Source organism: Oratosquilla oratoria, chromosome 1, assembly GCF_046742065.1.
Source record: "Oratosquilla oratoria isolate Oo_2021 chromosome 1, ASM4674206v1, whole genome shotgun sequence".
Classification (NCBI taxonomy): Eukaryota; Metazoa; Arthropoda; class Malacostraca; order Stomatopoda; family Squillidae; genus Oratosquilla; species Oratosquilla oratoria.
The window spans coordinates 49,912,615-49,922,991 of NC_134777.1; positions in this window are offsets into that span (position 1 = coordinate 49,912,615).

Genomic DNA, 10,377 nt, shown 5'->3' on the forward strand with positions numbered 1-10,377 from the left:
AAAACAAAACCCTAAAGACAATTACAGGCTGCACAAATACAACACCTACTGACCATCTACATTATGAAACAAAAGTCCTCAAAGTCCAGTATCACCTTGATGTGAGAGTAGACCTGTTCAAAAAACAACTTTTTCATATTTTCATACGTTACTGTATTTTTACCCATGCTTTTTGAGCTGAAAAAGCCAAAAATCACAATTTTTTATCTGGGATGTTTGGAAGCACTCCCTCATGGAGACTTAATTTTTTTGTTATCTTACCAAAAGGGCCAATTTTGATTCATTTCTAAGAATATCTTGTGGCATAATTTTTTATTTCTCCAAGGAAGAGCAATAAATTAGGTATCAAATGAATGATCAGGATCTACCCTACATATATTAACCATTAGAATTGATTAATTTTCCTTGTGACTTTTAATAGATACAAAATTGTTGAAAATCTTGACTCTTTTACTAATCTGGAGACACGTTTTTTGCATTGAGCAAGATAGAACAACAAAATATTTATAAAAAAAAAGACATTAATGCTATTTTGAACGTGTACAATCTGATTAACATAGTACAAAAATCGCATGTTATTTAAATATTTACGGAAAATAACAAAATTCCATACATTTGACATATCTCATACAAAGTGGAAAGTGTAATTTTTCAAGTCAAACCATCAACAATAACTACTAAAACAATCATGATTATATGTATCAAAATGATGTTACACATGTTATTTAAATATTTACATGGAGAGTGTAATTTTACAAGTCAAACCATCAACTGAAACTAATAAAACAATCATGATTATATGTATCAAAATAATGTTACACAGTAATTTCTTAAGTGATTCACCATTGTCATGGATCACGTGTTGGGCTTGTGATCGATAGCTACTTCCCTCCCGGAAGAGAGCTCAGAGCTCATATATGACCAATCTATGGGTAATGCTGTGACCTTACACACACACAACTCCCCACCTACGAGAGTTGGAATAACGACTCGCAGCGCAGCGATATTGAAATAATTTCAGCCCTGGGAGGGATTCGAACCCGGACCGCCGTAGTGGCGGCCGCGAACGCTACCACTGCGCTGTCAAGTTGTGTTTGCTTCGTGAAGCTTTCGAAGCGCCGTCTGTTGTATTCCACAGCATGAAGGAGATATTCCCTCTGCTTGGGATCTGTGGTGATGACATTTGCAAAATCATTCATAATCTTAACTCCCGCTCAGCAGTGTCATTCACTACTCTGAGGTTTCTCACATATTCCAAGGCTTTCTTGTAGTCCTCCTTCTCTGGCCACGATTCAGCCTGATCCAGGAGTCAGCCAGATCCAATGCTGAGGATGTGTAACAGAAGGTGGGATAGCAGCAATGTCCTATTTCTGCTTGTCATTCAGCCTGCTGCTGAAGAGTGCAAAGTACTACTTATGATTTTCCATTTTTTGTAGAACTACTTCAGCAACCTCTGGGTCTGATCTCTTGTACCTCAACTATAACCCTCATCAACAATCACCAACCATGCACGTGATCCACACACATGCGATCTCTTATCTTTAGCAAGACCTCCAAATCTTGCAGATCTGACAAATTGGTCAATCACAAAACAACTTGACTCAATAATGCTACGTAAGACAACATGACGCCTCCATGGCATCACCAACACGAAATGCCTGATGTCACCAGACAGACCATTGACCCCTCTCTCATACCTACCCCGATTATATTACCGTAACTTCAATATATATATATATATATATATATATATATATATATATATATATATATATATATATGTCATATCTAGCCACGTCCACCATGTCTCCAACAAATCCATTGATGCCTCAGCTTGAGCTGTGCCTGTTGAGGTGTCAATGACAGGTACTCCCAGTAACTTCCCTTCAGAGTAGGCAGGTGGTCCAGGCACGAGCACAGCTAAAGTCTCTGAGGTGGTCCCATGTTCACTACCCAGGATGTCCCTGAGCATTTTCCCATTCCAGTGTAGAGCAGCAAGCCGGGGTGGGTCCTCAATGAACTCCGCCATGTAGCTCTGGCTGATGTTGTACCTGGACAACATTCTGTTACGACGCAGGGCCCCGACATGGGTAAGCGCCGCCGCCCCGGGGCGAGTCGAAAAATGCCACCCCCTCCCACACACACACACACCACCACTACCACCACCTTCCACATCTGATGGTCACTAGCACGATTCACATGTAACATTCATCCACAAAACAACGTTTATACACACATCATCCATACACACAACTCATGATAAATAAATTATGCATTAAAAGTACATTAGGGGGAATTTGCTTTACCTCCTTTTCACCAAAAGTGCGGCCCCCCCAAAACGTGCCGCCCCGAGGCATTGTCCCCCCCTGCCCCTCTCCTTGTCGGGGCCCTGTTACGACGTGTTGTTGATCTAGAAAATATTAACTTGTCCAGATCAGCCCCATTAGCTTTCAAGGTGGTAGAAGCTAGGGCAATAACTTGATTGTCAGACAAGCCAAGATGATCAGCTGTATTGCAGATGGCATCACATTCCATGACTTTCCTGGGGAATGTCAAAGTCACTGTATCTTCATGGTAAGAACATCCAAGACGAGGCTGCTGGTAATCCATTTCCTCTGTGTTAGCGTCACGTCACTGTCACTGGAATCACCCCAGATTATGTCATTCACGTGAGTAACTGCCTCTTGTTCTGCTGCAACTGCAAAATAATACAATGTGGTATGCATGTAAAACTTCCAACTTGTGATATTCAAAAGTATGATTAGTAAAAGTACGAAAGTATGATTACCTTGTTCTTGCCTCTGCAGTTGCCTAACAGTCCGGCCTACTTGTTGCTGGGATCTTGTCTCAAAGATCTTGTCATGACCCGACATGCGACATTTCCTCTCAGTCTTATGGTTCTAATAGAACCTGATGTCCTCATCTCTCTTCTCCTTAGATAACAATCTCTTGCTCTCTATATCTTGGACAGCATCTGGGGCTCCTATGTTGAACAGGCTGTCCAATTCCAAGACAAATGCACTCCTCTTTCCTCCAGCGTCATTTGCTCTTCATCAGTGCTCTGTGTTTGTCATGGAGTTTCACGAAGAGCTTCATGCAGTTCTGTCTGGTCATCGTCTTGATCCTAGCCATCTACCAGAATGGGATGACAGCTTCGACCGTTTCATAGGCGTAGTCTTGAACCATGAGTTTCCCTATATTTTCTGGTAAACTTTGAAGATAAAGGAAGTACAGTAACAGAGCCCTTACATGCCTAAGTGCCGCCCCGGGGCAAAGTGCCGCCCTCCGACAAAGTGCCACCCCCCGGCAAAGTGCCGCCCCGGGGAAAGTTCTCAGTGATGTTGCCCCCTCCCCCATCACCACTTTCCATCTCCACCATCCCTTACAGCCTGTTTTAGCTATTGGCTTGCGAAATAATTAAACAGATTTTAAAATTCGTATTGAATGTCCCTATTGCAGAAAGGGTAAGGGAAAAAGATTTCATATTCTGTTGATTCTAACGCAAAATACGTATATTATTGTAAAATATTCAGGGTTCCTTTGACCTTTTTTTTATTATAATTATTTTGTCAGCCTTGTGGGCGGCATGTCTAGACTAGAATTGCCGCCCCACTAAATGTGCCGCCCCAGGGCATACCCCCCACCCCCCACCCCCACCCCATATGAGGGCCCTGTACAGTAGACCCTTAACAAGGGTTAGGGGCTCGAAAACCTCGCGAAAGTTGAAAATTTGCGATTGTTTGGTGCGCATATTACATACATACGTAACAATAATGTTACCTAACAATAGGGTTTCCTTTACCTAACAATAATGTTTCCCTCGTCAATTAAACCTAATAACTCATAAAACCCTCTAAACAGTATGAAATATTGCACATGTTATGTTTCAGTAACATCAAAATGCACGTAGAAAAAACAAAACACTCACCTCTTGCGTAAGTTTTGGCGCACTATTTCTTATGATGATGATGATGATGATAGCCATGCATTTACTGATGATAATTCGATGAGATGATGTGGAGTGTAACTGCATGATATGAGGAGTCTAGTGCCTGGGTTGGGGTTTAGGTGGGACAATAGGGGTAGCAGCAGGCTTCCTTGTGAAATACATTATGATAGGCAACTGAGACCATTTCCTCCTGATGTTATCAAAAAGAGTCTTGTGAGGAGTAATGCTCTAATCAATTTCGCTTATCACCTTCAATGCTCTCACCATTGATGGATCTATGTCATACAATAATTGTTTGAGTTGTGCTGTCATCCTCATTGCTTCCCCCAGCTTTTCAAGAGTGAGAGCTGGAAGGCGATCAGCCTCAGCAACACTATCTTCCTCTTCATCCTCACTGTCTGACTGCAATTTCTAACAGCTGATCATCATTTAAGCCTATGGCATGTTCTTCAACCAGTTCCCACACCTCATACTCCTGCATGTACTTGAACCCTTCACAACCAACTAGCCTAGCTAGCTCCACCGTCTTCTTCACAGCATCATTAACCTCCTCCTGAGGACCAAAACCTGTGAAATCGCACACACACTCCGACCACAGTGCCCTCCAACAACCATTGACTGCATGAGGGCGCAAATCCTTAAGGCACTCCTGCACAATTGAGAGGCGGTCAGCAGTAATGATTTTTTTCCAATATTGAATGACATTCAAGTCAAGGTTTGCATCCAATGCAGCATGAAGCCCCTGCATGCATCAAGAGGCTGTATGAGGGAGATTGTGTTTGGCGGCATAAACACAACCTCAACATCGTCGCACATTCCATTAAGTGACACTGGGTGACCTGGGGCATTATCTAGGAGCAGGAGGATTTTGTTTGGGAGACCCTTCTCTTGTAGGTATGACCGTAGCTCCGTCAGGAAACAGTAGTGGAACCAGTCAATGGCGATGGTGTTGGTTGTCCATGCTTTTACATTATACATCCAGAACACTGGCATTAAGTTCTTGTTGCGTCCCTTAAGTGCTCTGGGGTTAGCAGACTTATAAATAAAGCCTGGCTTGATGGTGTGGCCAGCAGCGTTAGCATAAAGCATTAATGTGCATTGGTCCTTGGCAGCTTTGAACCCTGGTGCACTCTTCTCCTTGGTGACAAAGGTCCTGGCAGGTATCTTCTTCCAAAAGAGGCCTATTTCATCCATATTCCATACCTGCTCAGGCCTATATCCCTTAACTTCAATTATTTTCTTCAGAGCGCCAGGGAATGCAGCTGCTGAAACGTGACTCTGCCGAACCTGATTGCCCACAAATTTTCAAATTGTCCAAGGAAAACAATCTGTCAAACCATCCTTTACTTGCTAAAAATTCAGACTGGGTGGTGGAGGACGGTCTAGTTCTGCACTGGTGTTAACCTCTGCACTGGTGCTAGCCTCCGCACACGTGCTAGCCTTATCACTCGTTACTCTGTCATACAATGCTTTTCCCTTTGCACGAATCGCATTGCTATCAATTGGATTGCCTTTTTTGTTCTGGTCTGTTATCCACACATATAAAGCAGATTCCATCTTAGATATAGCACTGCTTCTTACCTGCGACACTTGCTTAGCGGAAGGAGGAGCAGTAGATGCCAGTGCTGCCCTAATGTTCGCCTCATTTTTCTTTATTGAACGCACTGTGCTCTCATTTACATTAAATAGCTTTCCAACAGCAGAATTGCTCATATTACCCGCCCTACACTTGTCTAGCAACTTCACCTTCTCCAAATTCATCACTTTCTTTAATCTTTTCGGAGTAGACTCGTCACGAGAGGTTGCTGCTCGCTTGGGGGCCATAGTTCACCACACACACACGTGAACTGGAGGACACACAAACACACACAAAGTTATAGCAATCACTTTGAGCTGACCGAACTGCCGCCTGGACAAACAAGACAATGACTGAGACAGAGTGGCGGACTGGCGGGCTGATAGTGTGGGGGATGAAGGAGGGTAGTGACGCGGTGATAGGCTGCTTTGTTATTTTTTCGCGCGAATTTTGGTAGCTGACTGGCGAACTGACAGTGGGGGGGATGAGGGAGGGAGGGTAGTGACGCGGTGATAGGCTGCTTTGTTATTTTTTCGTATGATGGTAAATCTATTTGTGCTGCTGGAAACTCGCGAATGTGCGAACCTCGGGAAAATGGAACTTACCAATATTGAGGGCCTACTGTACCGGAATACTTGTCTGTTGGTAGGAAGCTGGGAACCACTGATGTACGCTGAAGGGTATCTGACCAGGAAGGTTTCAGTAAGAGATCTGGTGGATGGCTGACTTGATGCTTGCTTGTGGACTGCAAGTATATGTTCTGAGACATCAACTATGCGTCCTCGTAGCTCCTTGCTTAATGCCATTGTGAAGCATCTTGTGGACATTTTTTCTAGATTTGGATCCAGTTTCTTTGCTGGCCTTGCTTTTGTACTGTTCAGTATTGCCCAACATCATTAACAAGTTTCTGTAAATATGAAATATGAAATTAAATGCTGAAATTATGTAAGAGTTTTGGTCTAAATTTACTTAAAATTCAAATTTTAATGGCTGTTATATGTAGAGTAGATTCCGTTCTTTCATTTGGTACCCAATTTGTTGCTCTACCTTGGATAAAAAATTATACAACAACATATGCTTAGAAATGCCTAAAATTTGCCCTTTTGGTAGGTAGAAAAAAAAAAAAAAATCATGCAGCAATACTTCCATACATCCTAGATAAAAACGATTTTTTTTTTCAGATCAAAAAGCATAAGGAAAAGTATAAAAAATTATGAGAATCATATGAGAAGTACAAAGAAAAGAGAAGTAAAACAAAAGATAAAGGAGACAATAGGAGAGCAGATGTGAAATGGGCTAAGAGTATGTCAGAAAAAAAATAAAGTACTAAAAAGTTGTTTTGGAAGGAAATTAGAGGAAGAGGAGGTGAATCAAGTGGAGAAGAAAAGGTAAAAGGTGCAGATAGAGAGATGACAATGGAAGAGACAGTAGTAAGAGTAAGATTGGTAGAGTATTTTAGTGAGTCGCTAAATGTGAAGGAGGATAGGGAGAGAAAGGTAGTTGCACTAAGAAAATGGCAAGTGATGAATGAGGAAAATGGAGGAGAAATAAGGAAAGATGAAGTGAAAGCCGTTATCAAAATTATGAGAGTAGGTAAGGTACCTGGGTTGGATGGGTGTCATGAGGAGTGTCTAAAAAGGGAGTTACAGTGATGGTAGACTGGCTGGTGAGGTTGTTTAACGTTTGTCTAAAAGAGGGTAGAGTTCTGGAGGACTGGAGGTGTGCATGTATAGTTCTGCTTTACAAGGGAAAAGGGAACAAGCTTGTGTGTGGTAGTTTCAGAGGGATCATTTTGCTGAGTGTAGTTGGGAAGGCTTATGGGAGGGTTTTGAATGAGAGGATTAGGAGAGGAACAGAGGGAGTAATTGGTGAGGAACAGTGTGGGTTTAGGATAGGTAGGGGTTACGTGGATCAGATTTTTGTTTTAAGGCAGATATGTGAGAAAGCTTTTGGTATAGGTAAGGATGTTTTTTGGGCCTTTATGGATTTGGAAAAAGCTTATGACAGGGTAGACAGGAAGGCACTGTGGTAGGTATTGCAGATATATGGGATAGGAGGAAAGCTTTTAAGAGCAGTCAAGAGTTTTTTACAAGAGTATTAGAGCCTGTGTGAGAATTAGAAATGGAGAGAGTAAGTGGTTTGAGGTAAATGTGGGACTTCGCCAGGGCTATGTTATGTCGCCTTGGCTGTTCAATTTAGACATGGATGGGGTGGTGCAAGAGATACATGCAATGATAATGGGTCAGGGATAGGCGATGGTAGAAAATGGAGAAAAATGGGAGATAAGGCAGTTGTTTGCTGACGACACTGCGCTTGTAATGGGATCTAAGGAGGGATTGAGGAAGTTAGTGACAGTTTGGGAAGGTGTACAAAAGAAGGAAGCTGAAGTAAGGTGAAGAGATGTATGAGGGGAGAGGATGGTAGCAAATTGGAAGTGAGTATTAAAAGGGAGAGAGACTGGAGGAAGTGGATATCTTTAGATACTTGAATGCGAATGTGGTGGGAAAGGGAGGAGTGGAGGTAGAATGTAGATTGAGAGAAGCAAGTAAATGCCTTGGTGTAATGAGAAATAGACATTTGGGAATGGATGCTAAGAGGAAATTGTATGAAAGAGTGATTGTGCTGACAACACTGTATGGGGTTTATATGTGTTTGAAATGAAATGCCTGAGAAGTATAATAGGGGTTACTAGGCCGGATAGAGTGAGAATTGAGGATTCTAGGTTTGCTTGCATGATCTTTCGACTTCAAAAGTCCATCTCTCATTAACAAGCTATATAAATCGTTAGTTCGTCCACATTTGGAATATGCTATTTCCATACTGTATGGTCACTGAATCTCATTAAAGACATTGACAGATTAGAAAAGTACAACGGCGAGCCACAAAATTTATTCCAAATATAAAAAATAAATCATATGAAAATCGACTATAACATATGAATCTGTTTTCCCTAAAAAAGCGTAGACTCAGAGGTGACTTGATACAGGTCTTTAAGAATTGACATCAAAAGTGACAAAAATTTCACATTGAATGAGAATTCGACAAGAAATGATTATCTCAAACCGTCACGAAATTAATTTAATTTGGAAGTGGGTAGAAACAACTTCGCCATCCGTGTAGTTAATGAATGGAACAAACTTCCTACAGAGGCAGTGCAATGTAGTTCAGTTCGAAGCTTTAAGATTCGTTTAGATAAACACCTAAGCAAGATGCTGTAATGCCTGCCATTTATTTTATATTTGTTTGTTTTCATTTGTCTTTATTTGCTTGATTTTCATTTATTATTAATCTGCGAATTTATAATTATTTACTATTTACCTGTTTATTATTTAACTATACCTATTCATTTATTCATCATTATTTATATTATTATAGTTTTCATTTATTTATCATTATGCTTTTTCTGCATCTGACCTAGTTATGGACCTAAAGGTCTCCTGTTGGCATGCTCCTCCTTTGTGATCCTTTGTAAAAGATATATTACATGTCACAGGATGTCACAACTACATGTCACAGGATGTCACACTATGAGAAGATAGCAGGGGGGAAAATACTTTTTTTCCAGAGCCATTTTTTTTCACCAGAGCCATCTTTTAATTACCAGAGCCATTTTTTTATACTTCCAGGTCCATGTTTTTGCAGGTTTGATTTCCTTCAAACTATTGGAAGGCTAACTCATTACTCATGTGCATGTTTTTTTTTTTTTTTTTTTTTTTTTTTTAATCAGCCTTTAATTTTGGGGGGAGGGGAATGGATGAAACTGATAGGCAGACACAGCGCCTCTGTTTCCAATGGCAGTGGTTGGGGGTGGAAATGCACGACAAGCCTTGCAATACACCGTTAGAGTACCATCACTGCCCCGATCCACTTCAAGCCAATCTAGGTTCCACGAGCGTATAGTAGATTCATGCTTTACTGGTTTTCGTTTTCCTTGGCCCTTACCCGTAGAGTTTGAATTAGGCTTTACTGGTCCAGAAGTGGTTCCTGCCGTCAAATCAATCTCCCTCGATTCTGAAAAGACTGAATCTGAGGGCAAACCATCTTCACTCGCTTCACTAGAAATCGCTCCATGATGTACGATCATCGAAAGTTTGGCATGGACGTGACGTACATAGACCTAGCTACCGTAAACCTAAGCTAGCTAACGAATAATTTTTTATTTTTGTATTTTTTATTCTCCCTCCAAAGATCCATATTTATGAACTAAATACATAATTATCAAATGTTCATATTTATACTTAAATTTATTTACTTTCAATTACTAACCAAACATTTGATTCTATTTTGTTTTCTCATAAATACGCGAACGAGGTTATAAATGAGATTTCCCAGTTTCCCTCCTAGGCCTCGAGCGAGTTTGCATATGTACAGTGTACGTATGCATGCGGTGATGTGGTATTGGGTATGATGCATTGTACATGTAGTCGAACGTCGAATCTTGCCGCGGGAGCGATTTTTTCGAGGGGTATCGCTCCCGCTATTGGATTTGCGAGAGCGACATTGGAACTTTCCCGAGCGAAATCGCTCGTCGCTCCCGTGTATATTTTTTCGCTGGAAGATAGATATAAAGCCAGATGATTTCGTATAGCCTACATTGCAGCAGCAGCAGCAGCACAAAACGGCTGTTGAGCGTCAGGTCTGACCAGAACCCGACCAGAGGCCATTTAACAATGAAATTAGGCTGACCTGACCTTGACCTCTTTGGACCTGGTCCATTTAAGAGATGACCATTGAGAAGCGTACATCCACAGGAATCATCCTTATATTTTTTCACCATGTATTATCAAAATATGCCATGTCCTTCTCCTCACCATACGCCTGGTAGGTTCTATGAAGACCTGTCAGTTTGCAT